This window comes from Triturus cristatus, chromosome 7, assembly GCF_964204655.1.
Source record: "Triturus cristatus chromosome 7, aTriCri1.1, whole genome shotgun sequence".
Taxonomy (NCBI): domain Eukaryota; kingdom Metazoa; phylum Chordata; class Amphibia; order Caudata; family Salamandridae; genus Triturus; species Triturus cristatus.
Window position 1 is genome coordinate 545,157,550 of NC_140590.1, and position 25,392 is coordinate 545,182,941.

Consider the following 25,392-nt stretch of genomic DNA (forward strand, 5'->3'; position numbering starts at 1 on the left):
CTTCCAGCAGGTTACAGACGTCTTGATAGTGCTTTATGAGAGACCTGCTATTGATCAAGCCGCATGTCAGGACCTGCTGACAATCCTTCTGGTGCCTGTTGCCTAATTTTAAAAGAGTGTCTCTAGAGTAGCAACATCTGCCTGTGCAGTTTAGGGCAGCATTACTGGCGCTGAGCGCGACCGAGGCGCGGACGGGCGCAGACGGGCTTGCCTCCGGCGCTACCGGCGCGCCCGCTGCGCGCGCGCGTTCCTCTCATTTAAATACAGTGGTCCGCTAGAGCGCTAACAAAGATGGCGCCCGTAGGATGTCCCTACGATGGTGGAATATCGCCAAGAGCGAAATGGTGGTTGTTTAAGGTGCAAGTAAGTGGGCACAGTAATTATAAAATACAATACCACAGTATTACAGTTTATTTTTAAAAAAGATTGTCTCAAGGCTGGCTAATCACATAAAATTATCGGCAACAACAAAATAGATACACCGTACTTGTGCAGCTCGGCAGAGCGTTCTGCGGTCACAGTTAGGTGTAGAATAACGTCTCTTTGGTGCTGCGCGCTAGCGTTCCTTTCATTTAAATACAGTGGTCCGCTAGAGCGCTAACAAAGATGGCGCCCGTAGGATGTCCCTACGACGGTGGAATATCGCCAAGAGCGAAATGGTGGTTGTTTTAAGGTGCAAGTAAGTGGGCACAGTAATTATAAAATGCAATACCACAGTATTACAGTTTATTTTTAAAAAAAGATTGTCTCAAGGCTGGCTAATCACATAAAATTATCGGCAACAACAAAATAGATACACCGTACTTGTGCAGCTCGGCAGAGCGTTCTGCGGTCACAGTTAGGTGTAGAATAACGTCTCTTTGGTGCTGCGCGCTTGCGTTCCTTTCATTTAAATACAGTGGTCCGCTAGAGCGCTAACAAAGATGGCGCCCGTAGGATGTCCCTACGACGGTGGAATATCGCCAAGAGCGAAATGGTGGTTGTTTTAAGGTGCAAGTAAGTGGGCACAGTAATTATAAAATACAATACCACAGTATTACAGTTTATTTTTAAAAAAGATTGTCTCAAGGCTGGCTAATCACATAAAATTATCGGCAACAAAATAGATACACCGTACTTGTGCCCCTCGGCAGAGCGTTCTGCGGTCACAGTTGGGTGTAGAATAACGTCTCTTTTATCACTCACCAGGAGAGAAATCACATGTTAATCGTTACTGTGCTCAGCCCACCTCAAGTAAGTCAGTTGAGTTATTCAAGGAAGCAGCTATTAAAAGGTAGGATCTGACTGCATAGTCCTCCTTTATTCAATTAACATTTCCATTGCCCATTCCCCTGTGAATTTGGTGGAAATTCTGCTCCAACTAATGTAGAAGGAGAGGTTACATTCTCTGCATCTTCAACCAGTGGTCTTTTAACATGAGGCCATTTAATGCCTACTCACTGGTAAAACATGCGGTAGAAACTAACCTGACATTGCTTTCAGTTACACTGGACCTGTTATTTGTTATGGGAACCTGGTTTATTAATGAATCGAACACTGAATTAGGATTAGCTTGACCTGATGGCTAATAAATTACTTGTCTCCTATGTCCCCTCTGTAGAGGGAGCAAACTTGCTGTTATTCTTAGAGAGATGTGGGGGTTTAAATCTCTGCAAGCGAGGGATTTTTTTCAGGCTTTTCACTTAATATTTTCAAATCCAGCTCCATCACTGGTCTTGTTGGCTACTGACCCTGGCCCATTTGTTAACTTTGTACAATCCCTGTCGGACTTTTAGTCTTTAATTAATTCTTACTCATTTCTTATTGTGATCAGTGATTTGAACATTTGGGCTTATGTATTGATAAATCCTTCTGCTTCAGACCGAATGAATTCCTTGCCCACCTTAGGGCTCCAGCAATTAGTACTGGGCCCCACTCATGAACATGGGCATACACTTAATTTAATATTCACCCAGAAGACCCGATTTCGGTGACTGAAGTCGTATCCCAGACCTGGACAGACCATTCACCAATCGTCTTTCAGATCTTGAAAATAAAATCTCAATTGCCCAGTGCGCCCTAGGACCAAAATATTTCAGGAGGTCTTTGCTAAACTCCTTGTGTCCCTACCCTCCTTACAATTGAACAGTACTGTGGCAGAGGAGTTTGATAAACCTTCATACCCGAGTAGCCAGGGATTTAGACATTGCTTTACCACCACACCAGCAATCTTCTGCTTCTTGGTTTAATGAATCTCTCAGGGTGCGGAGCAAAAATAATGGGGTGACCCGGTGTCCCTCAGAACCTGGGTGGGCGTATTATATAAATACAATGGTTCTGTCGGGAATTTCTAATTTCTTTTAGAAAGTTCAAAAAATATTCATTACATGTAACAGATATCAGATAAATGAGGAAAGAGGCACACACCAATAAAAAGTTTGCAATTTGGTAATTTAAGGGAATAAAGTATTATGGGCTGTCGTAATACACAAGTTCAAAAGAGCAAAATATTGGTGACTTGTGGTGATAAATATTATATACAATATATTTCAAATGCGGCAAAAGTGAATAAATAAAACAGAAAGGTACATTATTTCTTGATATGTCTTTATGGTTTCTCACATATGCTACAAGATCCTATGTGAAAGGCTACAGCTGCAAGCTGTGGGATGTACTCAAAGGGGCCCCTCTCATGTGTGTCCGGAGAACCATTAAGTACACATCAGAGTAATGTTTCACTGACTCATAGAGAACAGCCCTTTTCTGCCTGATCTCTGAGCACACACCCTAAACTAGCTTTTATTCATTCTGTAGGCTGAATACCCATCTGCACTGTCCTGAGGAAGACCCACTGTGACGCTTATTATATTTTGCGCAGTACACGGGGTCGAAACATCGACGCTCTTTATATGTCTACACAATGCTTCTGATCACAGATTAATTCACATAGGATCTTGGAATTAAAGCAGAAGTTTAAGGTTGCCCTGAAGGGGTACAAAAAGCTGATCAGAGCTACTAAAGCAGAGTACTGAATTACTCACTCTGGACTTTGCAATTGGTTATGTTAATATCGGTGAAAACTATGTCAATGTACATCATAATTAGGCTTTCCTGCTATCAGTTTCTATTTTTAGTAAATGCTGGTGGGTTTTTTCCCCCAGTGTTTGAGTGATTTCAATACCTTAAAAAATCAGTGGTTATCAGTGGTTACACATTTTGCGCCATTAAAAACGTAAAGTGTTTTACTGGTGTTTATGGAACTTTTTGCTTTTATTATTGCTTGCTTTCTGCACGGATAGTGCATGGTATATAGACATACAGTATATATGTGGTCCAAATAATTTTTTTTTGCAAATCAAACTTATCGTAGTACACCATACAATACTTCTTCAGTGAGTCTTTGGTCATGCAAACTCGCTCTTTCCTTCTCATCTAAACTTTTATCTGTGAAAAGGCCCTTTCAACATTGGCACTTGAGACAGGCAACGCCAAAATAGCCAGTACACAATTTGCTAACTCTGGCCACTGGCATAGCTTTCCATGCCAATACTGGTGCACCTGAAGATTGCGATTCTCTGCGACAGGTTCTGCAACATATGCGTTGAACTGGGCGCATATGCCCTCCGAGTTATTGAAGCCGTAAAAAATGAGGCAGCACTTTTAAGTCTCCAGGGAGGTAAAACTTCTCTTTACGGAAGGGATCTATAACTTGTGCTGAGTACCACAATGAGGCTTCATTGACTTCAAATACATGGTTGTTGAAAGGCTATTTCTCATACATTGTAAAATAAAAGATCCTAAATTGCTCCTCAACATTTCTTTGCTTACCAAGTGGCAAGTGCTCTAACATGGAACATGTTGTAGTGCCAAAGTCACTAAAAGTGTCACCCAACTTACTCTCAAGGAGATGTTTCACATCTACACGAATTATGCTAAACACTTGGCAGACAAGGGTGTTTTCAGACTCTAGTTTTTTTATTATGTCCACTACAGCAGTCATGCTTTCCTGTAAAAATCTAAAAATGAAGTAGAATATACTTTTTTTCAAATCACTATCAATATGTGACCAAAGATACTCACATTTCTTGCAGTTTGCATCACTCAGCAAAACTTCTGTAAACAATTGCCATCATGGATAATATAGCATTCATGGCCTCTAGGACTGAGAACCACCAGCTAAGTGACACAGTTGGGATGACTCTTTCTTTGATGCCACACAAAGCACAAAATGAGAAATATTTGTGTTTTAGTTCCCACGCATAACAAAACCGTGCAGCAGATTGGATTAAAAAGTCAATAGCATTCTTCATTAACTCTGAAGATTGTAAAGATGATTCAGATTGCCATCTAACAAGTGGCAAGGATCTCTTACAGGGAAGCACTTCAGCTCAGGTATCAATGTTGACAGGTCATCACACAACTTTAATATACGTAGCTGAATCACTGTAAATACAATCACTCCAATCTTTGTTGAACGTGGTAAGACCTTTTTACAGCAGCATTCCAAGTGACACTGCATTCTATGTTTTCCAAAAGTCTGGTATCATGTTTTCGCCAGTATCCCAGATGCTACGTGACTGCACTCTTTTCACCTATACCTGTCACTATACCTCGCATTGAAGGTTTAAAGCCTGGGGTGTTTGGCAATTCACCTACTATCAACACTGAGTCACTAGAAAAGGAGGATAATATATCAAGGGTTTTTACCCATTCTCTGTGGGTAAATGTGATGGTACATATTGTGAAAGATTACAATGAAACCTAAATTTTTCCTATCAGTGAAAGGCTCAAACGAAGCCAAAAAAATCAAATATGATTTAGACATTTCCTGATTCGCTACAGTTTTTTAAAATAAATAAACAACACCTAAAACATGTTTCTAAACCCTGTATCTTTAGACCAAAGATCACAAAACAGAAAAAAGGAAGAAGAAACTATTTTAGTGACATCCCTAAACAACAAAACTCAAGCAGAATAAGGTCAGCCCAGTCTTTCTTACTGCTACCTTATATAACAAAATTAGATTGTATTGGCTAATTCAGGAAGAAATAAAAATGACTCTTTCACTCTCCTTTTCCTTTCTTTGAATGGCATTTAGTTTGTGGCTGTGCAGTTTTTTCCCCCCAGTGTTTATATATTTACACTGGTGAGGGCTACTTCCCTTCCGGTGGGGTTTTATCAGTTATTATAGGTTTAAACCTAAAACCAGACAGCCTAATCATAATATATGCATGCACAACAACGGTAATACCAATAAATACAATGTCTATGTACACCACGAACTATGCATGCATCACAATACCAGTAAAAACAATGTCGATGTACACTATGGGAACTGTACGCATAATAAAGAGAATGTTGGTAAAATTGATATCAACGACCACTATGTTATATGTACACGTAATAAGGAACTTGTATCATTGCTGTCAAATTTACCGAAGATGACCTCCCCATCAACCCTGACTTAGAGATGCATGGTCAGACAGGCCCTGCGACCAAAACTCCGCCTATTAATTGATAGGTCTGTGGGGTTACACTCAGCCCGAAGTCAAACGCCCAACCAGTGAAAACCCCGATCTATCCCACAGATAGGCAGTCACACCATAAACCGGTCCAAAGAGACTGGCCCCAATAACAAACGTTTGTCCAAAGGCGCGCGTTTCATAAAATACCACAGTCAGATGCCACACGGATTTAGGAACAATCAGCCACACAGGACACAGCATGCACACCACACAGTGATCACGCGCTCCACATGCCAGACATCCGGACACAAAACATACTGGCCCACACATTCTGAGGTCGAGAGCAACCTGTGTCGCCTCTTATCAGATGGCTGTATTTTTGGTTTATGACGCAGACCCAGTTAAAAAGGTTTTTAAAATAATTCAAAATGGTTTTATTGTACCTCACGAACTGTATATATGATCTGCCAAAACTTCTTTGCATTGAAACGGTCTTCAGACATGATCTATGTCGAGGCTCTACCGGCCGCTGCATTTAATTAAATCAACTTGTTCCTGTGTCGCCAAATGCCTAGTCTTAATTTTTTCAAGGAAAATTCATATCCGAGCAAGTTACTCCCACACAACTGTTAAGTGACAAGCTGGCAGCTTTCTTAGCGAATGAAATTATAATTTCTAACTTCGATCCACATACAATTTTACATCCTCCTCTTAAATCATCCACCACCTCTACAGCCGATATCACTATCTTTTTTATTGACCATATTATTCAGGTGACGACTTTGATCAGATGTCAGACATAGATTTTCTCCTGCCAGAGCAATGATTGCACATATTCTCAACTGCAGGGAAGGGGACGCTATCCTGAAATAGGCCAGGAGTGAGGGAGACATACAGTTCAAGGGACACAACATGCACATTTTCCATGACTACACTAAAACAATAGAAGCACAACAAACATTGCATCTGGTGGTGAAGCAGAAACCAAGGAAATTAAACATACAATACATGCTCTTATTTCTGGCAAAGATATGAGTGTTGTACAAGGGCTGCTCACATTTCTGTACTAAGACGGAAGACATGTGGAACTGTCTTTAGAGTACCCCCAAGGCTGGAGACCTACGACAAGCACGTTGAAAGGACCAAGGACCCAGAAGTAACAGGCCCAGTGGATCAGAGGAGCACAGGAGACGAGGCTTGGCGGAGGAACACACTGCTTCGTAGATCGAGGTACAGCAAGATGGTACACTGCCACTGAATTACACCATGGACCACACAGTTATGAGAACTACTGCTGGGGGCGGATCCAAGGACATGTCGCTGGACCAGACACTAAACTGAGATCCCTGGCATTTTGAAGCACTTGTGTGCAAGATCCGATATTACAGGTTGGGACAGGCTAGGAGACAGGCTCACAGTTGTATCAAGTATTATGTATAGATCCCAAACTTGGTACGATGTCTCAGTCTAAGAACTTACAATGCGGGGGCAAACGGTTATGGGAATGGAAAGCAGAGTCTGGGGTATGGGGGTTCTGAGGGGAAGGGGGGGTAGCACACAAGTCATGATGTTACATACCAGGGAATACCTATTGACTGAAGGGGTCTCTCAGAGCAGTATCTCAGACTGAGAATACCGCATAGGGACACCAGAGCATCTCGCTTCCCGTAACTGTGGCTAGTCTACTGGTTTGCAAGCAGTGGAGATGATAGACCTTTCCCTGCCTAGGTGAGTACTTGGTAAGAGTGCACATGGAGTTGGATCACACTCATGGGAATATTTAGTAAGCATACAGCCCCAGTCTTAGTGGTGTCATGGGAAAGCAGAAGTTGATATGTTGACAGGGTATTTACCCAGGGGGTGGAAGGGGGTGTTATAGGTGACTCATGCACATGGGATTGAGCGGGCATACAGTGGCAACAGGGGTCCTGGGCACTATGCCCGCGAGAGTGAGTCTCCATGGAAAATAAACAAACAGAGGTATATGGGAGGGTCTATAAATAGGTCCTTCAGGATTCACCCTAGGATGATGGCTGGTGACCCCTCCGGGATGCTCCATATAGTCACCTGGAAAGTCAGAGGCCTCAATGTCTACACGAAGAGATACAGGTTACACAACTACCTCTGCAAACATGGCATTCACATTGCCATGCTGGAGGAGACATATGTATCTGATGGGGAGGCATGAAAACTTTAAAAAAGAAATGGAGGAGGGCAGATGTTCTCCTCGATTAGCCTACTTACGCAAGAGGTGTCACAATATGGTTGGCTCCAAGAGTGCTATTTAAATAGACATATACATGTTGATGTAGAGGGTAGATATGTGCTGTTATATGTGTTGTTTGATGGGAGGGAAATTTGCATTATAAATTCATACACACCCAACACTGACGATATGGCCTTTGATTGAACATTACTGGGCTATCTATTGCCATACATCGGTCTGTTCCTCATTTGGATGCGAGGGTGGGGGTCAGTCTATTATATTATAGATGGTGCAAATGAATGCAGAGACAGTAAGCGTGCTTGTGCCCAGGGTACTGCAAGGAGCAAATCCCGGGTGGGGAGGCTGAACTGGGAGGGAGACCATCTCTCTCCGGAAGAAATTATGGTACCAACAGGTGTTGGCCCTCAGAGGGGACCAGGAGAGACACGTAGAGATCAGTGGCATGGATTGAACTGCGCACTGGACCCGTGCTGGCATTTCTGGCAAAGACACTCAACCAGGACCGTAGAGAGCCTTAAAGGTCCAACCAGAACCTGCCTGGCCCCTCCCGGAAAAAGATCAATCCTGAATGGAGCATGAGAAGGCCATTCAGCTTGACCTGGCCACGGACCAGGGCTTGGAAACGCACACAGCAACCATACTGGCAGCAATAAAGGAAACCAAAACAGACTTGGAACTCACAATTGACACAGTGGAACAAGAAGCAAACCTCCTACAAGTTGACCATAACAATTTGGCAGACAGAGTATCAGACATGGAATCAACCTCGGCTCAGTTGGATCTACTGTGACTGAAACCTCTACCCACATAAAGGCCTTTCGAGAAGGATGTTGCCAAACGAGCAGAGAAAGCAAAGGACACAGAGGGCAGGTCGTGCCGCAATAATATCCAGTTTGTGGGAATCCCTAAGAAAGTTCAGGGACCCAGCCCTCTTCTTGGAAGAGTGGCGGTCATCCGTGGTCCTGGGTGGCAAAACTTTGAAATGGTTCACGGTGGATCGGGTCCACAGCGTACCAGGGAAGCTGTTGATCTCTTGTGCACCACCACAGGCCATATTGGCTAAATTACTAAACATTTGAGACAGGGAAGCCATATTGCAGGTGGCAAGGAAACAGGAACCCTGGAAGATAGAGGAAGGTCTGAAAATCAACATATAACCAGACTACACAACGCTTATGCAATGCCAAAGAGAAATCTTCTTGGGAGTCAAATACCACCTACAGTTGATAGACATCAGATACGCTTTCTTTTTCCCAGCGAAACGTTTCATAATAAACAGGGGAGAAACACACTTCTTCACTTACATGGAGGAGGACTGGGGCTAGCTAGAGAGACATGGATACCAGCTCCTCAAGACAGAGAAAAGGTCCCAGACACCAAGATGGCAGGAACGCAAAAAACACCAAAAGGGCACGACGATGCCCGCACATGGCACCAACAAATGATCAAGCACTACTGGCGAGGGCTAAAGCTGTGGTGAATATCCACCAGACAAGCTCCCTGGAGACCACCGATTAATGGAAATCTCAGGCAAGCAAGACAGACAGCTTCCACGAGGAAAGCTCTGAATTGGAAGGAGAGGAGGCAGACGTGACCTTGCCAATGGGTATCCCAATACATCAGAGATCATTTGAGAAACTGCCCAACATTCCATAATACCGGATATCTCTTCCGTAGCTACTCGGAATGTTAATTGTGACTGATAATATGTTATGCAAAAAAACAAAAACAAAAAACAATTTCATTAAAAAATATAAAAAGTCTGGCAGCAGCATTCTTTTATCCACTACAGGCATTTAAAAAGCCTTTCTGGTGATCCTAGGAACACGGAATTGCAATAGTCCAGTTGATTAAGAATGGTCAACTGAACCATAAGTGGTCACACAAGAAGCAATTGCAAGAGCACAAAATAAGTTCCAGATAAATGGTTGACCTGACTCATTAGAGAAAACTTGTTGTCCTGAAAGAAGCCCAGATTATGCACAACCTTTTTCAGAGTAGGCGAAAGGTATGGGCTTTGTGTAGGGATTACCTCTAGAGTACACCCCGATTAGTCAAGTTTTATGCCCCATTGAAGTACCAGATTGAATTTGAGGCACCTGTATGGAGTTCTGCATACAACTGCTGACAAGCGGGAAGAGAAAGCTGTACTGTTGTCATTGGACTCAAGGATGGAGTTTGAAAGTATTAAATAGCATTACCTTTTCTTAGTATTAGAGAGGTTCGGATTTGACCTACGGTTCTGTGCCTGGATAAGACTCCTGTAAACAGACCCTCTGGCGAGGGCAAGAGTAAATGGGACTGTGTCCCACCCTTTTGCCCTACACCAGGGCATGAGACAGGGATACCCACTATCCCCCATGCTTTTTGCATTGGGGCTGGAGCCTCGAGCCGTCTGGGTCCGGCACGACCAATTGGTGGCAGGCATAATGGTAGAGGGTGGCTGGGAGGAGCAAATATTATTTTACGCCGATGATTTATTACCATAGGCCACGCGTCCAGCTTTACTGTCAGCAGGTTGCTCCACATGACAACTGTTTGGCAGCTTTTCTTGCAATCAAATCAACTGGGACAAATCCCTCCTATTCCTACTGTAGGGGACAGTCCAATCTCTCCCGTCCAGCGAAAGATCGCTCATAGTAAAAGCTAATTTTCAAATACCTAGGTGTATGAATATCCAGGAACAGTAATGAGTTCATGGCAGATAATCTACTTCCTCAGTTGGACAGGTTTCGAAAGGATGTAACACTGGAGACTGCTGCCAGTGTTCCTAATGGAAAGGGCTGTCTTGCTCAAAATGATGACATTGCCACGTCTATTATCCATCCTACAGAACACTCCCTACAGAATACCAGTCGACTTTTTCCATAAAGTTGATAGTGAACCACAAAAGCTTTTATGAGATGGAGGTAGCTCCAGGATACCCCTTCATAAATTACAGGGAGGAGTATTTGATGGGGGCCTGGCGATCCCAGATATTAGAAAATACTACTGGGCTGCCCAACTGGTTACAATTAATGATTGGTCCTCCTGTCCTGGAAACACCCAGACTATAGGGTGGCTCGTCACACAATAGGACAGTGGAGATTCCCAGTGATGTTATACCGCTAACAGTTAGAACAACAGTTGCCACCACACACACAGTCGTTCATGTCAGACGGGAGGCCACAAAATTCCTCAGATGAGGAGACAAGGTGAAGGGGAAGACTTCACTCTGGGTTAGTGATCTCCAAAGGAAGGTGAGGAATCTGAAGGGATTCAGTAAATTGAGCCTACTTGGGATAGGCAACCTTGGGGATGTGTGAAGGGGCCAGGCCATAATCTCCTTTAAAGATTTACAAGAGGAATATCAGATGTCCGCATCCAAAAAGTCAAGTTATTTACAATTGGGGCATGCACTGCGGGCTCACATCCTTGAGGGTAAACAACTGCCTGAATACACCCCTAGAATTAATGCTTTTGCTCAACCCAATGCCAGACACAGCCACCTCTATAATATATTGAAAGATTATGATTTATGAATAACACACCAGCCCCGCTGGGCGCCTTGCAAGAGGCATAGGAAGCAGATGTGGGAATGCTGGAGGGTGATGATTGGCTCGAGGCACGCCAGAGGCCCATGGAGGTAGCTATAAGGGCATGTTTCTGTCTAAAACAACTCTGTATTCTTCACAGATCCTACTCCTCTAGGACCCTCATATACAGACTGTGGCATCGACCAATGAGCAAGGGGCTGTGAGGAGGTGGGCTCATTCTTCCACATTCTGTGGGCCTGTCCAAAAATCCAGCAATACTGGAGAAAGCCAACATAAGTTATGTCAGAAGTAGTAGGCCAAATGATCCCATTGGAGGCTAAATGGCATATATTGTGTGCGACTGGGGAATAAACATGGCTGAAAAAAACTTAACGCATGGTTGATGGTTCCGAAAAGGAATATAGATAGGGCTTGGAGGGCGGAGGAACGACCCCTGCTAGTGGTGGATCGGAAGTTGGATCTTGACTGGTGCTGTGCAGCTGAAAAAGTGGTATTCCAAAGCCAGAGATGCCCACGGAAATGGAAAAAAGTTTGGGGTCGGTGTGTGGCGTTCAGAGGATGTTAAAGGGCCCTCTTGCTACCAGTATTGTGTGGGTGGGCTGGGAAACTGGGAGATTTGCTGTACTAGGTAGGGCTATTGTTGTCAAACATAATGATGATGCTTTATATCCGCATATACAGTCTTGGGCGCGAATGTAGAGGTGGGATCTTCTGTACTCTGTGTCGTTCAGTAATAATGTAGGACCGTCTCTGTGTTGCTGAGCACCTATTTGATAAAAAGAGTTACAAAAAAAAAAAAATCATTGTGCTCATCACTCAATAGGGGATGCTGAGAGAAATAACAGCACACTTACAAATACTATGCAAATATCTACTCAGAAACCCTACTGAAGAAGCCTTGCCTCTAGCTCTATGGTCCAACAGAGTCATCCCAACCAAACGAACAAGACTGAGTGCCAATGAGATAGTTATGCAACATCCTACAATGTTACCTTCAAACCCGCCCATCTCAGTTGCCAAGTAAGATTTCCAATTCAATTCAATTATGAGGTGTTCCTTGAATACTGCAGAAAATCTATTCACTTGTGTCCGTTCTCAGGTTACCAAGCTGCCTTACCTTACTGTTCAGTGATTAGGTGTATGTGAAGGTGCACTAGTGGATGCCTGCACTCCAGCCTAGCAGGCAAGACCAGTTTCCTGTGCAATTCGTCACCAACACTACTGTGAGGTGTTGTGGAATGCCTACATGCGTTCCATCCTCCTAGTGCAAATGTGCCAGGGTTCCCCGGGACACTTGAACACCAGTGCTTATCCCCCAACCTGCATCGAGCCCTGTGTCATAGCAATCTGCCAGGACTGCCCTGCTGCTGCCTCACATCCTGCAAATAGGCTGGACCTCCGAAGCCCACCAGCTCCATCTGCTCCTCTACAGCCATGCGATGATGTGCCCTTCACCCCTCATTACCACCTCAATCCGCAATCAACATCTGTCTCCTGGATCCCTTTGTGGGTCTGGATGGCTCTTTGCTGTCGCCCTCAACTTCGGACTCCTGGTGGGATATTTTACTGTTGTGGAATCGGAAATTGTCATGAAACCAAATGTAACTACAGCGGTCCCTGAACAAAGGCTGTCGTCTGTATGAGAGTGATTCCTACTTATTGTTTGAGAAAGCTCACCAAATGATTAATCTTTCTCATGCTGGATTTATATTCAATTTTTATTCTTGGGTGTGTGCCTTTCGATCGCAGTGGCCCTAATCAAAAACAAAACTTGTCTTGATATGTGATCTACCAAGGAGCACAACTGGCGGAATGTGCTGGCACCTCCCCAAAATCTTGGCAGGCTTTTGAAGAGTGTAACAATCCCACAAGGTACTTTATGTCTGACATAACTCTACTTTACTATTACATTACTATTATGATATACCGAGAAACAAGTAACTGGGGAAACCGATGGCCAAAATGAAAGTGATACAGTTTTAAAGACCATACATCACAAAGCAACATGCATATCCAACTGGCAGGTTGTTTTACAAATGATGAAAAGAGTATTTACAATTTATCTGTAGCAAGTAAGCCTTCCTCTGGCTACCCGGAGACTGGACTAAGGTCGGTAATGCCGGTTATGTGGTCCCTGCCATCAGACACTCTGCAGAACATCCTCTCTCAAACAAACAGTAGGACGAACAATGAGGTTTTCTGAAACAGATTCTTTCCCATTTTGTTTTCTCAGCTATGTATGGTCATCAGTGGGATAAACATAATGCTCAATTGTTGGAAGTAACCAATGACGCAGCCATTTCTTTAGGGCTGATCTGCTGAATGCCCACAAAACAATGCTCCAATTCAACAGACTGGTCCTGGACTGTTCTTCGCGACTAAAATAGGGGTCGGTGTTAATCCATCATAGCTTCAGAATGTTGCACTCATCTCCCCAATATCTCCTTTCGTATTCATGAACAAATACACCATATTTGGTGTAGTGCAAGAAAAGTGAGTTAGATTCAGAGTTCCTTATACGTGAACGGAACTGGCCTCTGATTTTGGATAACTGAGGCACTTCAGAAATGGGGACGGAGGATTTTTAAAATACTTATAGCTGTGATTTTTGTTGTACTAACCCTTTATGTTACATTTAGTGTCTCATCCAACATACTTCCATTAATAAAGGGGTTGCCTCTTCCGCTTGAAACGGTCGGAGGATGGCAAAAGAAGTCTAACAAAGAATATAAACTGAAGTGGTTAGGATACTTGCCATCGAACTAATGTCAGCTTTTCACCTCACAAAAAAAGGGGGAGCCTGATGTAAAATGTTCCTGTATCTTTCTATTTCTACACTTGAACAGAGAAGCAACGATAATATATGTCCAGTTATGCAACCGGTTTCAAATAACAAAAAGTCCAAAACACGCGACTGCCGGGCACAGTAGTTTCATGCACAGAAGATGTTTAATCAAGAGAATACATCCAATTGCTGTACCTGAAGAAACTCGAAAGTTATGCTGGGCGATTTATTATGCAGCATTCATATTTTACAGAAGCATGCGCGAAATGCGTTGACTGTCTATGATGTTTCTTCTTATAAAGAATGGCTGAATAAAGGATCTTTTAAAATGAACTTAGCTGCAAGCATCTTGAAGTATTAATATTTTGGACTTAGTTATTTGAAACAGGGTACATGACTGGATATATATTATCGCCGCCTCTCTGTTCAAGTGTATAATTTCAAAATCTGGGCTACTGGACAGCTATCAGGGAAGTGGGCAATGATTTGCTGTGATTGATGTAAGGATATTTACTGGTGGTGCTGTGTCTGGGGCCTTAGCTGTCCTATTTATTGTTTTAAATCTTTCAATGTCTATTAATAATTGTGAATTAATTTTTCACAACTATTTAAAGCACACCGAAGTCTTAGCGTTATTGCGCATTTACACAGATTCTAAATGTACTGGCATTTTGTTATTACATGTTGTACAATGCACATTTAGCCTGACTTTTCTAATAAGCACAGCCGTCTCCTGAAGTTGGCACTACTAAGCGGAAACTACAAAAATGTGTGAAGTCATCTGTTTTAGTCTGGGTTACTGTATCGCCTTTTAGGTCTTCCTGCATTTCTCCCAGGAGACAAGTTTGGCACCTATTTATTAATGCCTAAATGTAGTTTTAATTGTACTATGCGTTTTTTTTCCTCCGTCAATTGCATTGGGAAAGTGTATAAATGCAGCACCGAAATCTATAGATTTTAGCAGTGCATGCTCCAACTGACTGGGGGAGAAGCTGTGGTCCATTGATATGGTTAAACTGGACTTAGCCTGCAAGCAGCAAAAACAATCTATTTTTACGTTAAATGTTAGACTTTTGTGAGGTACCCAGAGCGTTTTCTTTTACACAAGGTTCTGGAAGGTTCTCGATGGGCAACTTAAAGTCAAATAGAACGATTCTGGAAATTCCACATGTTTAGTCTATGTAAACAATTGCTCACTTCTTCGATATTTAAGGCCTCGCTTATTTGAGATTCAGCACGAGCTAGAGCCACGGCACCCGGCAACACCTAACTAACTGCTCTTCCATTTGCGGCCAAGGTCTTACGGAGTAGATCTCATACTGCAAGGTAGTTGCATTGCTGAGCTAACAACCTTTACTAGGCACATCTTTCATTTTGCCAGAGTATCAAACACTGCAGTGAACGTGTAAATTTAAGAACTTTGTACTGATACTGGTGCTGACATCGGTTGCCGTACATAGAATTAGAATTTCCCACTCCGGGCACTCAAACACTCCTACATTGATTCAACTAATAACTGGTCAGTTTGCCTCGCATCAACATTCCAAATCTGGGAGTGTGTGTGCCGCGCTGGTGAACAGGTTGGAAGACGAGAGGGTTCTGGGGTCCCTTGCGTCATCTAAACTGACAAGGCAACTCATAATATATATGCTTTGTTACAACAATAAAGATTATGCAACAGAGACAAAAATGTAGGCAGTAATGCAATAAAAGTACTAAATGTAGCACACAAGAATGATTATCTGCTACTTTGCCTACATTCCTCCAATTTTAATCACTGTGGCCCTTTCTTTGAGCACCTTTGCGGGTAGTAATTTTAATAGGCCTCTGTAAGCAGGATGTGGAATTTTCACACTTAATCTGTCGCCAACCATGAATGACAAGGGAGTAGTAGACTTATTGATATTACACCCGAGTTTCAGAGGATTGACTCACTTCAATATTCATTGAGCCTTGCCATGTATGCTTACTTGTTTTACTTTTGTGCACGCTTTATTGTTTGTCTGTTATTTCTCACTTTATGGTCACTCACGAGCACTAAGCAATTTGTTTAGACAGCAGTAGAATGTTGGATACTTGTTCATGTGTTTCGCTGCTTCATACATTGTATTTTGAAATTGTCAAAATCACTTATTTATTCTTTTTTTAAATTCTGTAAAATATATATAATTTGTTTTTACGTGGAACCCATGTCGTTCATCCAGTTAAAAGTCCAAGGTTCTAGGTGTTCTTATTTTTAGGACAGCCCGTTTCTTAAGCATTCTCATGTATGCCAGCAGGGTTTTTGTTCTTGGGATTCTCAGCCGCAAGAGACAGATCTGTGTTGGGAGACCGATTCCAAGCAACATGAAAGAAGCGTATTAGCTAGTGAAATGAGGTATGTCAAATTAGGACCACTGCATGTGATCAGAGGATGTAACAGTTTTTATTAATAGGTCTAAGTCTATTGGATACATTCAATCAATCCATCTGTTAACATGCTCTACCACTGCTGGATCGGGAACGATAGAAGAACATACTCATATAGAACGTCACCGAGTCATTTCATAAGTGAATTGGATTCAATTGTAAGGCACAATTGTGGAAGAAACACCTCCTTCACTAGTCAAAAACAAGTTGACACACTGGGTGTCAGGCTCTATAGCAAACCCAATTTCTATCCACTTAGTTTATCAGTCCCCGAGACAATTGTTAAAGCATTTGTCTAGGTATGGTATGAAAAGGACCTAATGAGTCACTAGTTAGTTTACCATGGATTCTTGGATGCACTTTCGGGAAACAATGAAGAGTTTCTAGTTTTCTAGTTTTTTGTGTTTGTCACTGTTACTACAATCAAATAAAAGTTTATGCATAATGCTAGCCTTCTGTCTTGACATAAAATCAACACATCTCTAACTTGCATTCGACATCACAGTCTATAGCGGCCCACAAATACATATTGCGTAGCCAGAGTTTGGTTGAAAGTGGAGCCTGATTAGCAGAGGTGGTATACAAGCTTATCTCTAAACTTGATGCATTTTTGTACAAAAAAAAATGTTGTGCTCGAATAAACATTCTCACTAGACCAAAAATGACTAATTTAGGCATGTCCTTCATTGTGGGATAATTTTGCTTGTAGCCACGCTTCCAGTAGACCGTACAAACTTATTAATGGCTATAAATAAGCACTCGTCATTTTCATCAGGCAGATGAATGAATGAGTGAATGAAAGGGTACTTGTAAAGTGCAGTCGCTCACAAAAGGCATTTTGGCGCTAGTTCAAACTCCTCAACTCAACCACTGTAAAAATAAAATCAGTTTTAAAACACCTAAAAAGAAAGTAAAACAAGACAGAAAGAACCCTAAGCAAAAGCAAGTTAGATTAGGCAGAGACACAGTACATCCGGTGTTGGGAACAACCAAGTTTTCAGGTTCTTTATAAAAATGGGTTCATTAAGCGTCAGTCAAAACGAACCAGGAAGTTGGTTCCAAGCCTTGGATCCCAAGGCAGCAATTACCTCCTATAGAGTTTAGCCTGCAGGTAGGAGGTTTTAACAGACAAGAATTTGAGGATCTGAGGGTCCTCTATGTCCTACATTGACAAAAGCGATTGGATAAATATTTGGGGCCAGTAACATGGAAGGACCTAATAACCAGAACCAGAGTTTTAAAAAGAACCCTCTTATGAATAGGTAGCCAATGCAACTTTCTGAGGGCTTGAGAAGCAGAGCTATGTCTGAGCAAGAGTCTACCAGCCAAGTTTTCAACAACCTGGAGCCTGTGAAGCAGTTGCTAAGAGATTCCTAGATAAACGCTGTTCCAATAGTCCAACCTTGAGGCTAAAAGAGCAAAGGCTACCGTTTTTCTTGCAACCACAGGGAGAAAATCATTTTTTAACTGACCAGACTTGTGGGCGAAAAGAAAAAACATAGTCAGATTTTACTCCTAGATTTCTTACCACCTCAACAGGAGGTGGGGGTCAAAGTAAGACCACCACAATATCGGGGAGAACAAATTGTGCTTCCCAAACAAGAGTATTTCTGTTTTGTCTGTGTTGCATTTCAGATAATTGCTTTCCATCCGGCGAATAATGTCAGCAAAACAATTCTTAAAATTGTGTTCTGACCCAAAGGAGTTTTTGTCTAAAGACCAAATCAATTGAGTGTCATCATTGTGGGAGGTAGTTGAAATGCCAAAAGGAGATAATCAGTGATACCAGTGGAGCCACGGAAGCATTAAATAAAGAAAGGCTAAGAGAAGAACCCTGTGGAACACCAAACGTTAGTAACTTCTCTTCTGACGAAAACTGCCCAATAGACACCAATTGTCTTCTCTCAGCAAGAAAAAAGACTTCAGCTAAGATCAAGCCTTGCCAGTGATACCAATTGCAAAGGGTAGCTGAAGGAGCATCAAATAAGAGATGGGATTGAACGCTGCCGATACAGCCAAAAGGATCAAGACAGCGTTATGGCCACTATTCAGTGTCCTCTTTATTGCATCCGAAACCTCCAGCAGGGCTGATTCTGTAGAGTGTCTAGGCCAAAAACCAGATTGATGAGGGTGATGGGCCTTTGTATTTACCAAGAAAGCAGTCCATTGATCAGTTACCAGCATTTCTAACATTTTGTTAGAGAAGGGAGTAGCAGGATAGGCCTAAAATGGGCCAGAATCAAACGTTCGGCAAATGTCTTTTTAAGAGTGGTTTAACCACTGCCACTTTCCAGGGCTCTGAACTACAGCCTGAGAAAGTGAGGTATTTAGTATGTGATTAATGATCAGATTTACCATTTCAATAGCCCTACTGAAGATGACGGGTGGACACAGATCAAGAGGAGAGCCAGATTTGCAGGAAACAATAATATCAGGTTTTGATTGCAACAGAGAGAGATAGAATGAAAAGCTGCTAGAGCGGATTTTGCCGACAGAACAGCCTGACTAACCCCTTGAGAAGGACTCAACTCAGGGCCATTAACCACAAAGCCCATTTGGATTGCTACAATTTTTTCTTAGAAAAAACATAGACAAGCTGTTACAGAGAGATTTTGATGGAAGAATATTTTTTGACCAGGCTTTAGGTTGTCAAAAGTACTTGGAGATATGAAACATCTTAGTGTCATAGTTGCCAAGCTCTACTTGAAAAGCAAAGTAGGTATTTTTTGCTGTCCTTATTAATTTATGGTACATTTTCAAGGCAAATTTAAATCTGATCTGGATTTATAGGCCAGACACTATTTATGTTCCAATTGCTTACAGAGATGCTTTTCCTTAGCTAGCAAGGAATAGGGACAGAACGACGTCTGCCGGGATGCACTAAGGGAGCTATAGCTACAGCATCCAAAATCTACTGATTAAATAAGTCTAAATCATTTGGAAACCCTCCTGTGAGGGAGGGAGGGCACAGCTAGCAGCTAGCAAATTTGGAACCCCGAAATCTTCCCTCACTTATGGGTGCACAGACAAGCAGACTCATCAGTTGGTAGGAAGCTGCGAGTCTGCTGACATATTGAAAGGGATGAACCAATGGTCCAATCACTTCTGAACTTCTGGCACCCCTAAAACTAGTGGAGGGGAACTGGTGCAAATCAAGTCCAAAAGTATGGCCCACCGAGTGAGTAGGATTTACTACTAATTGAAAAAGACCCAGGACCATTACAATCTCTCAAAGACTCTTAGAGTCCGGGTTCCCAGGGTTGTCAAAATGACAATTAAAATCACCTTATAAGGGTGTGTGGTTTCGCCGTGGCGCAAGATGGCGGCACTGTAAGCAAGCTATGCCGGCCGAGCGCTCAATCCGGCATGACTCACTCGCTGTAGGATCCATCCGGCCGTGACTCCACAAGCGCGACATCCTGCTGGTGCCGGCGCTGTGGCAGAGGGGGCACAGGACCCTGTGCTGATGCTATTCTGGGCATAATCATCGGACCAAATCGACTGGGTGGCGGCTGCGGCCTGCCCGGGCCTTCCGGCTGGCGAGGAAGCGCAAACATTGCTGGGCCCCTGGGAAGAAACAAGTTGCAGAGGGTCCGGGCTGCTGTTGCGGTGCTTGGACATACCCGAGTGGTTCCTGGCGAGTGCCTGCACTGCGGCGGGACAACGTTGGACCTGCGGCAGTGCCCAGCTGGGGAGCGACTGGTGGGGGGCTGACAGGCCTGGCGCGCCCGGGTGGCTGGCCTGGCGCCGGAGTGCGGCGACTGTGGCAGAGTACGCTGCCCCATGGGGGTGCACCCGGGGGCTCTCCAGATCGCCCCATTTACAGCAAGCAGTGAGTGACTCCCTGCCGGGTGGCTCTCCCCCTGTGGACCCGAGCTTGCTTGCCCACCTCCTACCATACGTAGAGTTCACTCTTTTCGGGCCTCACCGGGTCGCCAGCCCATGCCCGCCTGCAGCCATGGGCAAGCCAGGGGGCAGGCAGTCCAAGCTCTCCTTGGAAAAGAAACATAGTGCCAGGCAGATGGACCTCGAGGTGGAGAAAGACATTGCTTCACACCGCGCAGACGATGCCGATGCTGAACAGTAAGACCTGGACCTGAGAGGAATACTACTGGAGGTGAAGTCCAGTTTAAAGAACATCCACGCCAAACTAGATCTACTTGCCTCCTGCCTCAACAAGGTCAAGAATAGGGTCAATACTCATGACACCCGGATTGATCATCTGGAGTCCAGGGTATCCGAAACAGACGACAATCTGCTACCTCTGAACGCCTCCTACGTTTAGACAAAGTACTAGACCTCATTAAACACAAAAATGAAGACCTCGAGGCCCGATCGAGGCGCAACAATCTCTGTGTAGTGGGTGTACCCGAATCCACAGCAATCTCCAAGATGGAGGATTTCATGGAAACTATACGACAGGACCTCTTTGGTTCAGAACTGACACCCATCTTCATTGTTGAAAGAGCCCATAAGTCTCTAGGACCTAAACCTCCTCCGGGGACCCCCCTCGTCCAATTGTTGCCCGTTTGCTGAATTACAAGGACTGTGACACGGTCCTTCGGATTGCCAGAGAGTGGGGCCAAATCCAATATAAATGCAACATTTGGTCTTTCTTGACGGACTTCACCATGGCTGTGCAGGCGGCCCACCGGGACTTTCTACCAACCAAACGCCTTCTACAGCCAGTCAATATAAAGTAGGCCAAGCTATACCCCACCAAGCTTAGGGTAATCCAGGATGGCAAAACATACCATTTCCCCAATCCGAAGCAGGCCCTCAAGTTTGCCAAACAACAGGTCAAAGCTGGTCCGGTAGCTCGTGCTCGTCGGCGGCGCAACTCAGCGACAATGCCTAGCCACCACCTGATAGCACCCGCAACAAGACATAAGAACTCAAGTACTGGTTCGCCGAAAGGGAGCTGCTCCCCCCATCCACATGTCTGATTCCGATTATGTTATTTGTTTATGCCAGGCTGTGTTGTCAACTGTATCATCGTAGCACATTACTAGGCAGCCCCTGTAGGAGGTCCTCTTCTTATACTTCTGCTCAGCCACCCAGCCTCAATGCAGGTAGGTCACGTGGAGACTCTGCTGCCCCCTTGGATAATTCCCAGATGTTTCTGTAGTGGGTAGGGTCATCTCAAACTAATTGAGGGGTTGGAGTGGGTGAGGGGAGGGTTGGAGTGGGTGAGGGGAGGGTTGGAGTGGGTGAGGGGAGGGTTAGAGTGGGTGAGGGGAGGGTTAGAGTGGGTATGGGGAGGGTTAGAGTGGGTATGGGGAGGGTTAGAGTGGGTGAGGGGAAGGTTTGTTGATTGTCAGTTCACGGAGTTTTGTTCATTGTACAAAAAGAATGTCGGCTTATTGGAATACATATGCATCTCCCACTTCACTGCTTGCGTAGGCAGAGTCACGCTGCTTATTATTACTCGCACAGCCAGCACCCCTATCCAGCGCATCATCGCCGTCCCCCCTGACACAGATAGACATGGTAGCCTCGGTTAAACTTGTCACAGAGAAACCAAGGGGCCTGAACGATAGCAGAAAGATACGCTTAGTGCATGCCTACCTGAACAGACAGACGATTGACATTTGTTTACTCCAAGAAAGTCACCTCATCGGTAACACTCTTCCCCCCCCTGCTCACTAGGGGATGGGGAGTAGCCTACTCCTCTGCATACTCCCAACTACGCTAGGGGGTCTGTGTTACCATACGTAAAGGTCTGGCCTGGACCACTGTCCACTGCATTTGCGACGATGAAGGATGTTACATTATTCTGACTGGCACACTCCACAACCAGCCCATGACCCTGGCCACCATCCACGGTCCAGACGTGGACGATCCAGCCTTCTTCGCTTGGGTCTGGCATTTGATTGCCGGCTCCAACTCACAGACTGCTTTGGTGCAGGGACTTTAATGCCCCACTGGTGGATGCCCTGGACAAAGCAGGTAGCTCCAGAAGCCCCCACCCGCAAGCTGCCGCAACCCTTGTCTCGATTATCACAGATAACCACCTTGTAGAAGTTTGGCAAGACACACCGCAGCGCACCCTATGGCACATGCTTCTCCCTGCAACACGGGGCGTGGTCCAGAATAGACTACTGGCTGGCATCCAGAGATGTGCTACCCTGGCGGCCAGAGATCTCCCACTTACCGCACACTCTCTCGGATCACGGCCTGGTTCAATTGACCATTCGGCCACCCCATGCGCTCCAGAGCACGTTCTCATGGCCGCTACCTCTGGACGCCCTTAGAGACCTGGTATTACAGGAAGAGGTACGAGCAGCCATTCAGGACTACTTCAAGCACAATACGGGTTCGGTCAGCTTCCCCGCTGTGCTCTGGGACGCTTTAAAAGTGGTCATAAGCGGCGTTTGCAGAGCCAAGCAGCATGATATTCTCAAATCTATCCGCGGGACAATTTCAGTGCTTGAAAGCAATATTTCCGCACTCCAAGCTCTGTTCCAGAGCCAGGCGTGCATATATGGCGAAGGAGATTGCCCTGGCAAAACACTAGCCAGATTGCTCCAGAAACCACACTCCCCTTCCTACATCTCTGACCTTGTCGACTCGGAAGGCTGACACCACTCCTCCACCTCAGACCTGATACACATCATGGTCGACTTCTTCGCTCGCCTCTACTCTACCTCCCAGCCAGTTGCCCCTGCCCCCCCCCCCCCACCAGACCTACAGGCCTATTTCACCGCCATAGAGTTGGTATGGCTATCGGACTCACACCGGGAGTCTTGAACTCCCCTGTACTGCCAAAGAAGTGCAACAGGCAATTACTGGCCTTCCCCCAGATAAGGCTCCCGGCACGGATGGGCTGTCAGCTGCTTTTTATAAAGAATATTCCGATATTTCAACCCCCAAACTCAGACGTCTACCACAACACACTTGGAGGTGGGTTCACTCCCCCCTTCGATGCTGGAAGCCGTAATCTTCACGCTCCTCAAGCCTGACAAGCCAGCTAACCAATGCGATTCCTATGGACCCTTGTCGCTCATCAACATACTGGCAAACAGGCAGCAACTCCTGCTCTCGGTAATGGTTAGGCCTGATCAATCTGGTTTCATACCTGGTCGTTCTACAACCCACAACCTACGGACTATGTTAGCAGTTATGCATTATCTACACCCCCATACTCCAGCAATGGCAGCCATGCTTGATGCAACCAAAGCCTTTGACACATTGGAGTGGGAATTCCTGTTCCAGCTGTTGAGTAGAATGAACCTCAGTTCCAATTTACTTGCACAGATACGCCTTCTATGCACCCTGCCAGAGTATACCTCAATGGGCAGACATCGGACTCCTTCAGTGTCAGCAGAGGCACGCAGCAGCGGTGTCCCCTCTCCTCTCTACTTTTTGCCATTGCGATGGAACCCCTAGCTGCACAAATTCAGCAACATCATGAGAATTAGGGGTTGGGATTCACAACCCGTGGCCTCACCCTGTTCCTATATGTGGACGACATCACTCTCCACGTGAGCCATCTCGAACACAATCTCTCCCCATTCATTTGCGAAATCCTACGCTTCGGGGGCTTGCCCGGAGTCCAAATCAACTGGGTTAAATTCGTGCTTCGTCCACTAACAGAGGCCGCGGCCCCATTTCCTATTGAGTACCCGCTCCAGTGGGCCACCAGCCCCGTTAAATATCTAGGGATCCATATCAGCAGGGATAATGCGGATCGCTGGAAGGCTAAATACGGCAGAGTCAGGACGTGGTTTGAGGACGGAATTTCCCTGTGGTCTAAGCTTCCATTAGCTTTGGCGGGCCAGATCGCGGTCGCATAAATGGTTGTACTACCAATATTTGTCTACCTATTCGTAAACATTCCCATCCCAATAACACAGGCCTTCTTCAAACGACTTTGCTCTAACGTTATCACATTAGTCTGGGCGGGACAACAACCCAGCGTAAAATAGGAACTGCTAACTTTGCCAAAAGCTCAAGGTGGGATGGGAGCACCAGACCTACAGCTTTATGCGCTTTGCGCTCAGGCACACTTTCTACATTACTGGACGTACACTACACCATTCCAACCACACGTCGCAGTGGAGACAGATGCGGTTTCACCTTGGCCACTTTCAACAGCCCTGTTTCTTCCATATAAACATCTCACCTCGGAGATAGACACCCCGCATTGCATGCGGTGGGCATGTGCTGGGTTGGTGCGCTGCGCAGGTGTCCCACACATTTATATCCCATCGATTCCGGTGGCGAGACATCCCTTGTTGTCCCCCTTGCACGATGTGAACGCTTGCACCCGTGCTAACAAGCTCAACATTCACACCTCTGCAGACCTTTTCCCTGACTACCAATTTATCGGCCCTGACCTTGCCCGCTGCCTCTAGCACACCCCTTGACACCTTTCTATATTACCAACTCTGGGCGGCGTGCCGAGCGCTGTTCAACACGTTTCCAGCCCCCGAAAGCACTCAGAGTCTTAGACTACATATACATATACACAACTGCTTCACCCCGCAAATTAATCACGTCCTTATACAATCACATGCAGCCACCCACAGCGCTCACACCAGCCCAGGAGGCTAGGGGAAGTTACCTCGCTCTCGCCCTCCCCCTTTCACTATGGACATTCTGCTGCGGCCAACTCAAATTGCTATCCCCTAACTACAGATCATGGCTCATCCATTTCAAATTCATACATCGTACTTACCGGGCCCCCGCGTTAATACACCGAATGGGTCTGTCTCCAGACTCTCACTGCCCACGATGTCATTCCCCTTCAGCAGATTTTATCCATCTTGCCTGGCAGTGCCCGCTTACTCGGCGAAAGTCTTCTGATTCATAGAGAAAGTCATGAATGCACAGCTAACCCCGTCCCACCAGATCAGGCTGCTGGGCTACGTGGTGGATGTGACCAGCGACTTTTGCAAACTTACTGCTCTAATGCGCCTCTTCGCTAAATGCAGGATTGCAATGTTTTGGGGTAGTACACAGTCACTACAAATCAAAGACTGGATCAAA

The 25,392-nt window shown here is 45.0% G+C and overlaps 1 protein-coding gene across 3 annotated transcripts in view; it reads right to left on the minus strand.

Annotated features, from left to right (window-relative positions):
- LOC146810068 (uncharacterized) overlaps positions 1-25,392 on the minus strand; it is a 431,592-nt gene that overhangs the window by 369,001 nt on the left and 37,199 nt on the right. Inside the window, exon 1 of one of the 3 annotated variants that reach the window (XM_085616979.1) lies at positions 4,060-4,178. The exons of the other annotated variants lie outside the window; for them this stretch is intronic. The gene's annotated coding sequence lies outside the window, so the exon portion shown is untranslated. Of the gene's footprint in view, positions 1-4,059; positions 4,179-25,392 lie in introns of those variants that run through there. 3 annotated transcript variants of the gene reach the window in all.